The sequence below is a fragment of the Phyllostomus discolor genome, chromosome X, assembly GCF_004126475.2.
Source record: "Phyllostomus discolor isolate MPI-MPIP mPhyDis1 chromosome X, mPhyDis1.pri.v3, whole genome shotgun sequence".
Taxonomy (NCBI): Eukaryota; Metazoa; Chordata; class Mammalia; order Chiroptera; family Phyllostomidae; genus Phyllostomus; species Phyllostomus discolor.
The window spans coordinates 36,589,679-36,607,476 of record NC_050198.1 but is presented as its reverse complement, the minus strand read 5'-3'; the positions used below and the strand labels follow the sequence as shown (position 1 = coordinate 36,607,476).

Below are 17,798 nucleotides of genomic sequence, written 5' to 3'. Positions count from 1 at the left end.
TGAAATTTAAGGAAGGCAGTGGCAGAGTTGGATTTACAATCTAGATTCTCTAACTCACCCAGCAGTTTTCACTTTCCATCACATTGCAAGCCTTCTTCCTGAAAAGAGCAGGAAGAGAATGTTTTGGAGTGTATAGAATAGTGAAATGACTGTTAAATTACTCTTCCTTTGGAAATCACATTCAGAGACTGACATAGCAACAATTAAAACTTAAGAAATAGAATGGATTCCCTGTCAGGTAGTGTGAGTTCAATGATCAGAAATGTTTAAGAAGACATTTGAAGTGGCAGAAAGGGCAGGCTTGAGGGCTAAGGGAATCCTAGCTGCTTGGTGGTGCCAGATGGCAGACATCTCCTTGGATGAGCTCATCAAGAATGGTGGGACTGCAGCAAATGGGCATCTCAATGTCAGACCAAGAGTTGAAGGTGTCTGATCTTGTGTTTGAGATCCAACAGAGCCTCCTAAGCCACCTTCCAGCAGAAGTGTTATGATGTGCAGAAGATTGGCCTCTTGGATGTCTGGCTGAGGTTTGGAATCAAGGATTCCCAGGCAAGCCTGGCACAGAAATATACTCATTTCTGGATCAAATGGAAAGTGCAGATGTCAGAGAGATGCTGAACCCCTGCAAACAGTAGAGCTTGGCACCCCAGAACTCCTGCTAGGTGCTCGATGCCTGGGAGAAGCTCAGCTTGAAATGAAGTTTCCCTGCCACCTTTGTCCTTCCCCCATCATTGGGTCTGTGACTCCAGCTGTGATACTCACCAAAACCACCCAGGTTCCACTGCAGAAGGCCACAACACCACCACATGCCCATCATGCTGGAATGAAAATTAACATCATCAATAATCACAAGGCCAAACAGAACTTATATGATCTAGATGAAGACAACGATGTTGCAGCTCCCATTCCTAGTAAACAGATGAAATTCACAATCTCAGGCAGCTTTCTCCACCACATGACTGGGATGAGTAGTTACAAGCTTTCCATGCCCAATGCCTTCCCTCTCACCAAAGCTGTTCAAGATGATGCACACACAGCTCCTATTCTTCCCTCCTCAGTTGGAACAAAAGCCTTGGTCAAAATTTTTTGGCCGCTAGTAAACATAGAGGATTCTCCCTAAGAGCTGCCACCTGCTGAGCCTATCCTCAGCACTTTGGAAGGCACCAAGATGACTGAATAATCTGCACTTTAGAGCCACTAAGCATGATATCATTGAGCTTTTCTGTGTATGTGGAACCCTGAACTGGTCTTAGCTGGTCCATCCTGAGGTGGCATAAGTGGTCCTTGTTAAGAAGGGCAATGCCATCACCACATATAAGAAATATAACAACTGGTGTCTGAATGGGCAACTTTCACATGAATGGGAACCTTGTCACCTCAGATCAGCCCATCCTGCCATAGCTGAGTCCCAAAGTAAAAAAGGAGAATGAGCTGCCTCACAGGGTGAACTCTGCCATCTCATCTAACCCTTCTGCCAAAGTGGACCCTGAAACTACCCTGAAGGCATTCTTCAAGTCCTCAGAGGCCTCTGTAACCACAGAGCCCATAGAATTCAAAATCAAACTTTGAAAGGGGAAGTGGGGCAGCCAGAAGCAGAGGCAGTGGAAGGTGGCTCTATTTCCTAAAGCAAAGTTTGTGACCAATGGTCTATGAGCCTGGAGGCTTCCAAGTGGGGAGTAGAGAGCTTTCTCACTGGACAGACCCACTTTTCTGTGTTGTGTTCTACCCTGTGTTCTTTTGTATGTTATCATTTTCTATAATGTGTTTATTTTTCCTCCACCTCCTCACTAAGACAAGTTTATGTTGCTCAGAGGGTCTCTCTCCCTAACTTCAGCCCCAAACTGATTTCTTTTCTGGAAACAGTGCCCTAAATTCTCTGCATGGCTTCCTTGTGGTTCTAGGGAATATAGGGTAATGGCTAATGAAAGATACTGCTTTCTCCAGGGGTTAGAGGCTGCCTTCCCTTCTGAAAAAGTTTTTACACAAGGAATAGGAGCCAGGTTAGCTCCACAACTGTGCCATTTACCTACCTAGTCAGTGGAGATGGCCTGGGTGGGTCACAGGCCTCTTATTCTCTCACCACATTTGGCTCCAAACCAATCTGTTCTGGAGAGGGCTCTGTGGCAAGCGAGAGTGAGGCTGCTGCTCTGTTAGGAAGAGTGCACACCAGCTCTTGGTTTGCAGGTCTTATGTTATCTCAGGCAACCCAGAGAAAATCCTGAGAATCACATTTTCCTTTCCCTTTGGGATATGCCAAGTGCTCTACCCCAGCTTTATTTGGTTTCTGATTATCACTGCTGGCAGAGCTTGCATTGTTAGCCCTTTCAGTTCTCACTAGCCTAGTGCTTGTCACACCCTGGTTTTGGTGTCAATGCAAAGTAGTTTCAAAGAACTCTTAAGTAGTTCTGTGCCACTGTGTGTTTTGAGAATTATTGAAAGGGGAAATGTTGGCTTGCTCCTGACTCTTTCTTTCTGACCTCAGATATCTACAGGACAATAGTCAGGAATGATGAGAGGCATATATCCACCTTCCACCAAGGGGGACTGTCTCCCCTACTGTAAGTGACCTATTTGTCCATGACCAGAGGGGTATTTTTATGCCTTTGAAGTTGGGGGAGGGGAATGGTGGATGGTGGGGAAGGAGTTGAGAGATCATATCAGCCCTTCCAAGTAAGTGGTAGGTTATTCCCTTAGCGTGGTTCCAGGGAGTTGGGGCAAAACTATAGAACCTAGGGACAGACCTTGATTGTCAAGTCAGTGTTGCTCTAGAGTCATTCTGTCTCCCACCCATTTGTTGGAACTGTAAAGGGAGTCCAGGCTGACAGAGATGGAGAGAGTTAGGAAGCAAGATTCTAAATTCTCTAAAGCGAGCTCTAAAGAATCAGTTACAAATGGCAAAAAAGGCATAAGCCTAGAAATCAAAGGGGGGCTGAGACACTAAGAGTCTCTCATAACCTGTTTGGGGCCATCTCAGTAAAGAAAAACCTGGAAACTAATGTTTCCAGAGTTAAATCTGTCAAGCAGGAAGGGCCTAGGGTTTGAACTCAGCTCAATACTGCAGCTCCAAGTTTGCCCAGGCCTGGGAACGGTGCTCCATGTTCCAGTTCTTTAAAAAATGCATTGTTTGTTCCTTTCTTCCCCTTTGAACTTATGCAAACAGTTCTCAGTAGTTGGAAGACATTCCACCTACACTTTCCCCTTCTTGGCCCTTACAAAGGCAGTAAGATCTGGTTTCTCAGGTCTTGAACACAGTTTGGTTGCTCCTTGGACTCTGCTTTGAGCAGAGATGGTAAATATCCTGTATGTATGGCTTTCCCCTCTCTTCTTCCTCCAGTCTCATGACAGGATGCTCTGGTTACCAGTTTCACAGAGCCAGCTGCCTGGACACATAGACCTGGTCTTCTCCATAGCCACATAGTACATTGTGGGGTGGAGCCTGTTTGCCTCCCCTACTCTACAAGATGTCATTTCAGGAGACAGGGAAGAAAAGGTGATGGGCTGATCCTTGTGTTTCTCTTGGACTCCCAAACCTCTACATTCCCCATCTGTGCCTCTTTTGTTTGAAAGGAGAGAATGAGGCAGTAAGGGATGGAGGAGATTCTTTTACTTAACCATTTCTGAATGTTTGTTATTTCTTTTATAAAAGAAGATATTTGATTATCGGTTGATGAAAGTATTAAGGGAATTCAAGACTCTAATTGCTTAGGCATAGAAGAACCTATCATGACCTCTCCAATTTTTAATAGACTTTAATTTTTAGAGCAGTTTTAGGTCCATAGCAAAATTGAATGGAAAGTCCAGAGAGTTACACTATACCCACTTCCCCTTCCACACAACCTCCCCACAACAAAATCATTGTTACAGCTAATGAATGCTCATCATTATCACCCAAAATCCATAGTTCATATTAGAGATCACTCTTGGTGTTATATATTCTGAGTTTGGACAAACGTATAATTACATGCATCTACCATTTTAGTGTCATACCATTTAGTGCCATTTCCTGTGCTCCATCTATTTATCCTTCCCTCTCCCCAAATTCTTTGCAACTATCCATCTTTTTACAGTTTTCATAGCTTTGCCTCTTCCATTATGTCACAGAGTTAGAATCATGCAGCATGTAGCCTTCTCAGATTGGCTTCTTTCATTTAGTAATATTCATTTAAAGTTCCTCCAAGTCTTCTCATAACTTGATAGCTCATTTCTTTTTAGCCTTCACAAAGTTGAGAAAATTATATTTAATAATTATATATGATTCCCACAATCCAAATTTTCAATTTTCCTTTTCCCTCAGCCCTAGTCCTACATTAAGATGTTTACAGAACATCTCCTTGAAGTACTAATATCTCAAACACAACATGTTCAAAAATGAACTCAAACTTTGTACCTCCACCTTCTTTCCTACCCTCAAGTCAGCATTTTCCCTTTAACTTTGTTTTCTGTTATTGACATAATTCTATGAAAGTTTTAATCAGTTTTTCTTCTTTATTTTCCATCTGTATCTAATAAATTAACACTTTTTGTTGATTCTGCTTGTGCAATTGCTCTCTTTTTTGTTCTTTTCTTTCCATCATCATTGCCAATATTTCTAACTCAGAGATTGTGATATGGACAGTTATAAAGACTTTTGCATTATCTTCATTCCTTGCTGTAGATGATTTTACTTTGGATGGTGGGCACACAGTACAATATAGAGTGGTTGGCAAAAGTATGTTTACAGTTGTAAGACAAATAAATAATATAATAATTAGTAAATAATACAAGAATAAACTCTGTGTTTCACATACTCACAACTGTAAACCTATCTTTGCCCACCCCTTTAGAGATCAAGTATCATAGAAATGTACACTTGAAACCTATATGATATTATTAACCAATGTCACCCCAATAAATTTAATTTAAAAGGAAAAAAACCAGCACTGTTAATGGTTTTTTTGCCTCCTGTCTCCTTCCCTCTAATCTATCCTCCACACTGCTCTGAGAATAATATTCCTAAAGTTCTTACTTTTAAATGATTAAAAAATTCAATAACTTCCTCTAGCAAATAAATTACAATGATCTCATCTCACCCTTTGTAATTCTTTTTTTCATAAGCCATGTGTTTTATTTTTTTAACATTTTTAAAATTGTTGTTCAAGTATAGTTTTCTGCCTTTTCCCCCCACCCTTCCCCACCACCCCAGCCCTCCTCACCTCCCTCCCTGGTTTCCACCCCCTCTTGTTATTGTCCATGTGTCCTTTATAATTGTAGGAACGAGCAAACCCTTCACCAGTTTCCCTTATAATCCCCTCCCCTCTCCCTGCTGGTCACTGTCAGCCTGTTCTCTATTGCAGTGTCTTTGGTTATATTTTGCTTGTTGGTTCGTTTTGTTGAATAGGTTCCTGTTAAAGGTGTAATTCTTGTTACATAGAAGGCAATATCCTTAAGATTGTGGGAAGGCAGTTAATATGAGCATGGTTTGCAATTTAAACCTTTATTGATTCCAATTAATAGCACAGACAGATTCATTTTGGCTACATGTATTAACAGTCATTTATAATATTTGAAGTGATGAAGTAGAGGACTTACATGATCAACAGCTTTAAATTTACTATGAAGCCTTAGAAAAGTCCTACCCTTCACATATTATTTTCTACAATTTAGTTTCACTTGTACAGTGATTTTTTCTACCAGTTGCTGAAAAGGATAACATATATCTAAGTATCAATACTCTGATTATGGTCTTATAATTTGCAAAATGACTATTAAAGGTACTGTGGATTGGCTTGCAGAGGCTAAAAAGTTAATACTAACAATGTTAATAATAATATTACATTCTCTAGATCTCCTTGCAGCTAGGGTTCAGTACCAATTCAGTTTTTTTCACATTTTTTATTGTTGTTCGAGTACAGTTGTCTCCATTTCCCCCCACCACTCCCGCCCACCCCAGGCATCCCCACCTCCTATTCTTGATCCTACCCTCCTTTGGTTTTGTCCATGTGTGCTTTATACATGTTCCTAAAAACCCTACCCTTCCCCCCCCATTATCCCCTCCCCCTCCCCTCTGGTTACTGTCAGTTTGTTCTTAATTTCAATGTCTCTGCTTATACTTTGCTTGCTTGTTTGTTTTGTTGATTAGGTTCCACTTATAGGTTTAAATTTATGTTTTGATTATACTTTTCCATTACCATTTGTTTCCCTTATATCCACTAACTCCCACATCACCACACTGTTGTCCATGTCCATGAGTCTTCTTCCTTTTTGTTTGTTCCTCCTACCCCCTAACCCCTTCCCCAGAGCTGTCAGCCTGCTCTCTATCTATGAGTTGGTCTCCATTTTGCAGATTCTATCCTCTGCTTCATCTTATGTACTGTTTCTTCCTTTTAGTGTATTATTTATTTCAGATATTGCATTATTTATTTCTGACTGGTTATTTTTTATGGATTCTAATTCCTTTTTCATATTGTTGAGTATCCTTATAATCATTACTCTAAACTCTACATGTGATAAATTACCTCCATTTCGTTTAGTTCTTCTAGAGAATTCTCTTGTTCTTTCATTTGCGGCCTGTTTGTCTTCCCATTATGGCTGTCTCTTCATGTTTGTTTCTGTATATTAGGTAGATCTACAAAGAGTCTGGTGGAAGACAATGTCAGATGCTGCCTGTGACTGGCCCTGGGCAACCTGTTTAAAGCTATCAGCAAGCCACAGCTTTAGCTCCCTCTATTGGGCCCAGGTGCCTGTGGAAAGAAACAAACTGTGCACCAAGGCTGGCTTTTACCAGCACTGGGCCTGGCACGGGTGGTTCAGCTAGTCTTAGAATTCCCAGAGATAGACCTCTGCTGGCAGGCTTTCTGTTAGGCTTAATCACTGAAAGTGCATGCAGCTGTAGTTCTCAGCAGCCTGGCTTAAGTTTCACAGTTTAGGGTGAGAGGGATACCTGTGAGTGGGGCTATCGCTTCCCCTCAGGCTGACGTTGCATGGAGGGGACTGCTCTGCCTGAGAAAGATGGCTTCTGCAGTATGAGGAATGACTTAGGACAGGGATTCTGACAGCAGACACTTCAGCTCTCTCCCCAAAGCCACCATCCCTTGACTCTGCTCACACAGCTATATTCCACCCTTCTCCCTCTGCTGGAACTCAGGGTAAGGGGCTGCAAATGAAATGTTGTGTGTTGACCTTTTAAAGACTCTGCATCTCTAGCCATCTCTCCTTGACAGATAAAAACCCTGCTGCTTTTCACAGCCAGATGTTATTTGGGTGTCTTTCTTGGTTCTCGTGATCTGAGCTTCAGAGCCCAGCTTAGGGTTTAAACCCACACTTCTCAGGTGGACACCTCCCTGCTGGCCACTAAAACATCTCTCCAGAACTTCAGCTGCTACCCCTGAGAGCCCAGCCAGCTCTCTCATGCCTCCTCACTTCCTACCAGTCTTGATATGACTTCTGTAACTCCTTGGTTATAAGGCTTCTATCCAGCTTGTGTTCAGTTGGTTATTCAGGATGATTTTTATATAATTTAGTTGTAATTCCAGTTTGGTCCTGGGAGGAGGTTACTGTAGCTTCCACTTACTCTGACACTATCTTGGTTGTCCAGCAGAAGTTATGCTTTTGTATTGCCAGGCCCAGCACAGAAACAGCCATGGGAGGGATGCCATGACTTGGACTTGTTGCTGGAGAGTCCTGTGTTCTAGTTTTGGAGTGGTGGCCTATGGGGAAGGCATGTGACTGACACACATTGGGGAGCCTACCAAGTGCTCTCTGGCTGGACCCTGGCCGGTGCCACCTTTGTGCTCTCCCTCTACCTTGCTACAAGAGGTGGCTCCACCATTTATTTTTTAACTCTAGGTTTGTTTTCCCAATTTATAGTTAACAAATCAGATATACATCTTTGATACTGATTCAGAAATAAGTCATGTCAAAAGAGGGGCAAGATGTGAGGTATTTATTTTATTAATGTAAACTGTGGTAGAGATGATACAGTTAGGAACTTTCAGTCATAATGGCACCTTCAAAATTTGGGATGATTCCAATATTCTAAATTCTTGATTCATGAAATAGCAGGGGCATTTTTCAAAGTTTAGTGCCTTAGTTTCATAAGTGAAACTTAATGAACAAAGCAAACAAATGAGCAAAATAGGACCAGAGACATAGAAATAAAGAACGAACTGACTGTAACCAGAGGGGAGGAGGGATGGGGATAATGGGGGAAAAGTACATGAAGGGGCAAGTCAAGGAACATCTATTGAGGACCCACAGGCATGGGCAACAGGGTGTGGATTGACTTTGGGGGGCTGGGTAGAGCTGGGGAAAATAACAGTAGAGAATGTGTGGCAACTAATTGAACAGTAAAAAAATTTTTAAAAAACCCCAAAATACCCTCTATAGCCATTAAGCAATATCATAAACTCTATTCCCATTAAACAACAACTCATTAAACAATTAAACACTTCCCTTCTCTCTCCAGTTCTGTCAACCTCTATTCTACTTTATGTCTGTGTATATTTGCCTTTTTAAGGTTTATCTCATTAAGTAAAATCATGTAATATTTGTTCTTCAGTGTCTAGATCATTTTACTAAACAACAGTTTCAAGATTCATCCATATTTTAATATATATCAAATTCTCATTTGTATGGCTGAATACTATTCATATATATGGCACATTGTATTTATCCATTCATCTGTTGATGGACACTTGAGTCATTTCTACCTTTTGGCTATTGTTAATGATGCTATCAATGCTGATGTACGGATATCTGTTTGAGTCCCTGCTTTCAGTTTCTTTGGACATATACCCAGTAGTCAAATTTCTGGGTGATATGGTAGTTCTGTGTTTAACCTTTTGAGTTAAACTGGCAAAACTATTCTCCACTGTGGCTCCAACATTTTACCATTTTACCTTCCCACCAAGAATTCACAAGTATTCTAATTTTTACATTTCTTCCACCTTTGTCCTTTTCTGCTTTTCTTTTTCTGAAATTATTATTATAACCATCCTATTGAGCATTAATTAAGTGGTACCTCATTATGGTTTTGACTTTTTTCCCCCTAGTGATTAATGATGCTGACCACTGTATTATATGCTTTTTGGACATTTGAATATCTTCTTTAGAGAAATTTCTATTTAAGTCTTTTGCTCATTTTTGAATTGAATTGTTCTTTCTTTCTTTCTTTCTTTATTTCTTTCTTTCTTTCTTTCTTTTTCTGTTGAGCTCTTTATATATACTGGACATTAATCCCTTATCAGATTTATGATTTACACATGTTACTGATTAGTAGGTTATCTCTTTTCTCCCTTAATAGAGCCCTTTGATGCACAAAATTACTCAATTTAGATGAAGTCCAATGTATCTAGTGTTTTCCTTTTGTTGCTTGTGTTTTTGGTCTAATGAGTCAGTCTTTTTAAAAATATAGTTTTATTATTTTCCCCCTTCCTTGTATGTTTGAAATAGTTTAGTTTGGCTCCAGAGACCTAAGGAAGGATAAAGTTCAAACCCTATTATTGTATGTTGGAGTGACACTTCCTGGAGTTGAAAACCACTGGAACTAAAAATAGAGAAGAAACCAAATGAAAAATAAAGCAGAATGCTAGCAACTGAGATTCAAGAGCTGTGAAGTTTCTCAAGAGATCACTACCTTGGTCTCTAGCATCAGGCAGGCAAAAAAATCATTATGCCCATTTACAGATGAAATTACCGGTGCCTGGAGAGGGTCATTTCAATCAATAAACATCCTTTGAGTTTTACTTATCTTGAAAGTATTTTACTGGGCAGTATGTCAAATAAATTGCCCAAAGGCCATATGGCTATTTTTTCAGAGGACCAGGAAATTATTTGAAAATCCTGTCAATTTTCCAGGAAAGTTTTAGTAATAGACAATAGGGTTATTTTAAGACATATGGCATTTTGATGAAACAAAGTGCAAAACTCTTCTTGTTGGTTAATAATCAAGTTTTAGATGTTACTACCCATGGGTAAACTGGATATTTTATTTCTTTCATTGAAGACCTCACTTCAATTTCCCACTTGAATATACTGTCATAACTAAATTGCCCAGTATTAGATACCTCAACTTGGAAATTCTCTTTCTCTCTCTTTCCCCCACTCTCTCCCCTTCCCCTCTCTCTCCCCCGCTAAACATGCACATTCTTTCTTTTCACACTTTCTAGTCCTTCGTCCTACCCAGTTAGCCAATCTTTCAATCTTATCACTGTATATTTCTGTAGGAAAAATTTCTGAATTATTATTTTTCATTATATGCTAGATGTTTCATATGTTATATCTTATGTAATCCTCAAAAATGCCAACAAGGTAAGTATTACTACTTATATAGTAGAGGAAGTGAAATATTAAAAGTCACAAAATGAGTAGATGAAGTATGTATATCTTAAACCTGGGTCTATCTGAATCAATGGCCCATATCTTTTCACTTCAATCCAGTTCATTTAGCTATCACTCTCCTTTCCTTATCATTCTCTTTCTCTGACATTTTTTCCTGAACTTTCAGCATTAGTAGAGAAATTCACAAAGCTTATTTCATTTTTTTATTAAAAAGTCATGCCAAAAACTTCCAGTTTCCAGGCTGGTACACGAGGTGCTCAGAAGTCATTACGCCTATCCTCACAATAAAAAATAAAAAGAATTGAACAAACTGAAAATAAACAATTCTCATATCCATCACATAATTGATAGCACAGGGCAAACAATTGCCTCTAAAACTGGGGAGACAGACAGGCAGATACAGAGAATCACAACTAATCACAACAGAAACTCCACAGGAACTGATACCTGGATAGGAAAACCTAAACTGTAATTGGTGAATTGCTGGATGCTTAGTGTGAACAAGGTTTAAAGTTAAAAGTGTAGTAAATCCCAGTCTTACAGGGACTCCTACATATTTGTGAGTTTTACCTCAAGAAGCCCTGTCAGTTTTCACAGTGAGGATCAGAGAAAAATTCTTCCTGCTTCAAGCAAAGATGAGGGATACGCATTTTGTAGTGTACTCAGAGCATTCTGTTTTTCTTTAAAAGGCTCATGCTCAAAAAATAATTATGTATTATAACCTAACAAACTTGGAAAAGAAATACCCAACTCCAGCCCCCTCCAACATTCTTGTCTCATCTAAGAAGGAAAAATAACAAAAATGCAAAGCACTTGGGAAGGTCATAGCCTGGAGACTCTAGTTTCACTAAAAGACTGAGACCTAAACATAGGACTGTAGAATGCTTCCTCTCTCCCTCTACACCTTACCATTATATCAATAGGGTATCTGTGTAATAACAGGGAATACAACGGAAAGAACCACTTGTCACAGACCTTATTTAAATTATGCCATAGCATTGGAAATTGGTTTAAAGTAGAGTATTTTCACGCAGTTATGCCAAAATGGCCCACTAAAATTGTAAAATTACTTGTGAAATAAATGGAGTCAAATATATGCTGATGGAAGATTTGACTTTGGATGGTAAACACACAATACAACATACAGATGATGTATCATGGAACTGTACACTTAAAGCCTAAATAATTTTCTTTAAAATGTCATCCCAATAAACTTTTTATTTTTTTATTATTTTTATTTTTTTTAATTTTTTATTTCAGTCATTGTTCAAGTACAGTTTTCTGCCCCCTACTCCCGTTCCAGCCCCTCCACCCAACCCTCCCCCCTCCCCCCATTACCCCCCACCCTTAGTTTTTGTCCATGTGTCCTCCAAATTTGTTCCTGTAATCCCTACCCATTCCCCCCTGAAATTCCCTCTTCTCTCCCCTCTGGCCACTGTCAGACTATCCCCTATTTCAGTGTCTTTGGTTATATTTTGCTAGTTTTTTGTTTTGTTTTGTTTTGTTGTTTTCATCCCAATAAACTTGATTTCAAAAGTTTTAAATTTAAAAAATCATACACACACACACACACACACACACACACAGATATCTGTGAGTCACACTGGATTATGGATGACCTCTATTTTTCATTTTAGTAATGTCTCTATTGTTTGAGTTTTGTATGCATACATTTAATGTCAGAAAAAATAAAAATAGTTTGAAAGTTTGTTAAAACTGGATTCACATCTAACAACATATGGTTTATCTAGCATGTGCCATGCTCCTGGTACTATTGTAAGTGCCTTACATGTACTGCTAATTCATTTCACAAGTAAAATTATATTAGGTAAGTTTATGCTCCATTAGATAAGTGAGGAAATTTAAGTAAAAGATAATAGGCCTCCTGGTCAAATTTACATATACAGTAAATAATATTCAAGCAGTTATGAGTAGAGTCTGGTCATTTTATCAATATAAAATACTCTATATATACATGGGGTTATCCCCACAATGGAATTATCTTTTGGAGGGTGGGTCCCTTGTAGTACAGGCTTCCTCTGCTACGTGAGTGTTCTAGGAACCCATCTGAATCACTGTACCGGCTGGTATTCTTGTAAGAGGCTGCATTCTGCTTCAGTGAATTCTTTATGAAGACTGAATGTATTTACCCACTTCATGATTGGTGATTTAGGAGCATACCTGCCCATACCGCACTGAGTGTTCAGCTTTGACATGAAACAACATAACTTCCATGCCTTACCCTCCCTATGCATCCAATCTCACCCTGAGTGACTGTTTTCCCATTCCCCAGATGAAAAAGTCCTCAATGGGAAACATTTTGTTGATGTGGAAGAGGTGAAACAAAAAGCAGAAGCACTAAAAAGCATCAACATTGACAAGTTCAAAAAGTGTTTTGAGCAGTGGAAAAAGAAGTCTTATTGGTTGTATTGTATCAAATGGAGAGTACTTTTAAGGTGATTCAATTTTTAACATGTAAGAATAAATACACAATTTTTATAAATAAATTTCATTTTGACTCCCCTCATATACATAGTGTATCTATATCTATATCTCTATATCTATCTCTATCTCTATCTATATCCATATCTATCTATACCTAGACTATATATATATATATATATATATAGAGAGAGAGAGAGAGAGAGAGAGAGAGAGAGAAGGCAGAATTATTAAAAATTTAATTCAGAGTTTTATAGTCTGAACATATACTTGAAGTAGAGACCAAGTGATCATGATATGTTCTAAACATCCTTTAATTGTACATTCCTTAACCTTCTGAATTGCCAATCTATACTCAGTCATTCAAGAGTAGCATAATCAGGAAGTCTACAAACCATAGATATCCATTAATTGTATATTTAAATAGAAAATGGAATAAATTCCATTTCTTAGTGTGTCAGGGCCAATACAATACTGGAAGATGTCCATGCACTAATCCCCAACACCTGTAAATATGTTACCTTACATAGCTAAAAGAACTTGGTAGGTGTAATTAAGGTCATAGACCTTAAAATAAACAGATTTTTAAATATATTTTGTAAGTTTTATTTTTCAATTACAATGTATATTCAGCATTAGTTTGTATTTGTTTTAGGTATACAGCATAGTAGTGATAAAATTGTATACTGTACCTTATGAAGTGGTCGCCCCAATATTTCAAGTACCCAGCTAGTGTCCTACATTATTATTACAATATTATTGACTATATTCTTTATGCTGTATTTTACATACCTGTGACTACTTTGTACTACCAATTTGTAGTTCTTAATCCCTTCACCTTTTCTACTCAGCCCTCAAGCCCCCTCTCCTCTGGCAACCATCCCTGTTTTCTGTATCTGTGAATCTTTCTATTTTGTTTTATTTCACTGTTTAGATTACACATATAAGTGAAATGATATGATATTTGTCTTTCTGTATCTGACTTATTTCTCTTAACACAATACCCTCTAGGTCCATGGATGCTGCTGCAAATGGTAAGGTTTCATTCTTTTTTATGGCTGAGTAGTATTCCATTGTACATATGTACTGCCACTTCTTTATCCACTCACCTATTGATGGGTTCTTGGGTTACTTCCATATATTGATTATTGTAAAGAACACTGCTGTGTACACAGGGTGTATGTATTCTTTTAAATTAGTGTTTTGGGTTTCTTCAAATATATACCATAAAGTAAAATTGCTTGGTCATAGGCATTAATGTTTTGAGGAACCTCCATACCATTTTCTGTAGTGGCTGCACCAGTCTTCATTCTTACCAAAAGTACATAAAAGGGAATAAATGAAAGAGTCTTAAAAAAACAATAGCAAAATAAATAAAACAAATAGCTGGTTCTTTGAAAAGATAAACAAAATGGATAAATCTTTAGACAGACTCATCTAGAAAAAAAGAGAGAGGGCTCAAATAAATTAAACTGTAAATGAAAGAGAAGTGCCAACTAACACTACAGAAATACAAAAAATTAAAAGAAAATGCTTGAGACAGTTATATGCCAGCAAATTGGACAATGTAGAAGCACTGGATAAATACATAGAAACATACAATCTTCCAAGACTAAATCAAGTAAAAAGCAGAAACTCTGAACAGACTGATAACTACTAATGAAATCAAATCAATGGTTAGGAAACTCCCAACAAACAAAAGTCCTGGACCAGATTGTTTCACAGATGAATTTTACCAAACATTCAAAGAAGAATTAATACCTATCCCTCTTAAACTATTCCAAAAAATTAAAGAGAATGTAAGGCTCCAAAACTCATTTCATGAAGCCAGCATTACCCTGATTCTTAAGGGTTCTTAAAGGTTTGCTTAATTCTTAAAAAAATATTCAAATTCAAATCAAATTCAGCAATACATTAAAATGATTACACACCATGATCAAGTTGGATTTATTCCTAGAATGCAAAGTTGGTTCAATATCCACAAATTAATTGTGTTACACCACATAAACGGAATGAAGGATAAAAATCATGTAATCATATCAATAGATTTTGGAAAAGAATGTGACAAAAGCCAATATCCACTTAGTATAAAAATTCTTAGCAAAGTGGAGATAGAGGAAACATACCTCAACACAATAAAGTCCATATATCACACACCCACAGCAAACATCATACTCAATGAGGAAAAACTGAAAGTTTTTTCTTTAAAATAAAGAGCAAGACAAGAATGTCCACTTCACCATAATACTGGAATTCATAGCCAAGGTAATCAGACAAGAAAAAGAAATAAAAGACATCCAAATTTAATAGGATGAAGTAAAATTCATTATTTTCAGAAGACATAATATTACATTAAAAAACCTTAAAGAGTCTACCAAACATTGTTAAAACAAATAGATGAATTTAGTAAAGTAGCAAGATACAAAATTGATAATGAGAAATTTGTTGTATTTTTATACACTATAATGAACTATCAGAGACAGAAATTTAAAAAAAAATACCCATTCACAATTACATCAAAACATAAAATTCTTAGGAATGAATTTAACCAATGAGGTAAAAGACTTATACTTTGAAATCTATTAGCCCTGACTAATGTGGCTCAGTGGACTGAGTGCCAGCCTGTGAACCAAGAGGTCACAGGTTCTATTCCCAGTCACGGCACATGCTGAGGTTGCAGGCTGGGTCTCTGGTTGGAGGCATATGAGAGGCAACTGAGTCTCTCACACATTGATGTTTCTCTCCCTCTCTTTCTTTGTCCCTTCACCACTCTCTAAAAGTAAATAAGTAAAATTTTTAAAAATCTTTAAACAAAATGAAAACTATCAAACAGTGAAGAAAGAATTTGAATAAGATATAAACAAATGGAAGGATATACTATGCTAATGAATAGGAAGAATTAACATCATTAAAAATATCCATTCTATCCAAAGAAATCTATAGATTCAATACAATCCATATCAAAATACCAATGGCATTTTTCACAAAAAGAACAATAATCTTTAAATTTATATGGAACCACAAAAGACCCCAAATAGCCAAAGTCATCTTCAAAGTTGGAGTATCATGCTCCCTGATATCAACTATAGTACAAAGCTATAATAATCAAAACTGCATGGTACCGGCATGAAAGACACATAGGTTAATAAAACAGAACAGAGAGCCCAGAAATAAATCCTCATATATAGAGTCAATTAATCTATGACAAACAAGGCAAGAATGTACAATGGGGTAAAGATAGTCTCTCCAATAAATGATGTTGGCAAAATTAGAGAGATATGCAAAAAATTAAAGTGGACTACTTTTCTTACACTATATACAAAAATAAAATAGAAACAGATTTAAGTCTTAAATATAAGACCTGAAATCATAAAACTCCTAGAAGTACTGAGAAATTTGTTGTATTTTTCATACAGTAAATATGTGACTTAGCTCTTAGCAATATTTTTTGGACATGTCTCCCCAGGAAAGGGAAATAAAAGGAAAAAAATGAACAAGTGTGACTACATTAAATTTTTAAAAGTTCTCCATAGTGGAGAAATCATCAACAAATTGAAATATCAACCTACTGAATGGAAGAAGGTATTTGCATGACACATCCAGTAAAGTGCTGCTATCTGAAATATATAAGAAACTCATACAACTTAACACCAAAAACAAACAAACAATCTGATTAAGAAATGGGCAAAGGACCTGAATAGACATGTCTGCAGAAAGGACGCAGTGATGGTCAACAGATACATGAAAAGATGCTCTTCATTACTCATGGTTAGGGAAATGCAAATTAAAACCACAATAATATATCACCTTACACTTCTCAGAATTGCTATCATCAGTAAAACAAATAAACAAACAAACAAACAAACAAAAGTGGTGAGGATGTGGATAAAAGAGAACCTTGTACACTGTTGGTGGGATTGTAAATTGGTGCAGCTGCTGTAGAAAACAGAATGCAATTTCCTCAAAAAATAAAAATAAAACTATTACAAGACTCAGAAATTCCACTTTTCAGTATCTATCAAAATAAATACAAAACACTAATTCAAAAAGATATATTCACCTCTATATTTATTGCAGCATTACTTACAACCTAAGAGTTCATTGATAGACTAATGGATAAACAAGATGTAGTATGTATAGATAATACAGTATTACTCAGCCATGCAAAGAATAAATTCTTTTCATTTGTGACAACATGGATGGACCTAGAGGGTATTATGCTATGTGAAATAAGTCACATAAATAGAAATACCCTATGATTTCAATTATATGTGAAATCTAAAATCTAAAATAAATGTACAAACAGAAAAGAAACAAACTCATAGATACAGAGAACAATTTGATAGTTGCCAGATATGAAGTGGGTTGGAGGGATGTGTTAATAAGGTGAAGGGATTAAGAGGTAGAAATTTGTATTGATATAAATGGATCCAGGGGTATAAAATACAGCATAAATAATGTAGTCAATAATTTTGTAATAACTATTCATGGTGCCAAATGGGTACCAGACTTATCAATGTGGTCACATCATAAGTTATACCAATGTTTAATCAATGCATCATATACCTGAAACTAATATAATCCTGTATAACAACTGTAATTAAAAAAATAAAAATTATAAAATAAACAAATATGACCAATCAGAAAATTTTTTAATTTAATTTTAAAAAAATTTCTTTCCAACTTTTTATCCCACAAAAATTTTCTAGGGTATTGTCCAAATTTTCTAGTCCATGAAGATCTCATCTTGATATATAGCCATTTCATTTTTTCATTGGTAAGTAATTATTGTTTGTTACTGATGAAAAACCACTCCAAAATTTGTGACATACACAACTACCATTTCTCATATGTTTATGGGTTTTGTAGGTCTGGCATTAGAACAGGGCACAATTGAAATGATTTATCTCTTATCCAACATGTAAGGACTTTAGTGGGGAATACTTCAGTGGAATTAGAGAGATTTTTTGTTGGCTTATTTACATATCTTATTTACATGTTGCCTGAGATTGAATAATTTCTTTTAAAAAATTGAGGGA

General features: G+C 37.1%; 1 long non-coding RNA gene and 1 pseudogene across 1 annotated transcript; one reads left to right on the top strand and one right to left on the bottom strand.

Annotated features, from left to right (window-relative positions):
• Window positions 1-340: 340 nt before the first annotated feature.
• On the top strand, window positions 341-1,877 carry LOC114505478 (annotated as a pseudogene).
• Window positions 1,878-3,740: 1,863 nt separating this feature from the next.
• On the bottom strand, window positions 3,741-17,466 carry LOC118498530. Its single transcript, XR_004901013.1, has 3 exons — window positions 17,456-17,466; window positions 13,764-13,766; window positions 3,741-4,003 (listed from the first exon to the last, which is right to left on the bottom strand). It is a non-coding gene; the product is annotated as an uncharacterized LOC118498530 (long non-coding RNA).
• Between the last annotated feature and the right edge of the window lie 332 nt (window positions 17,467-17,798).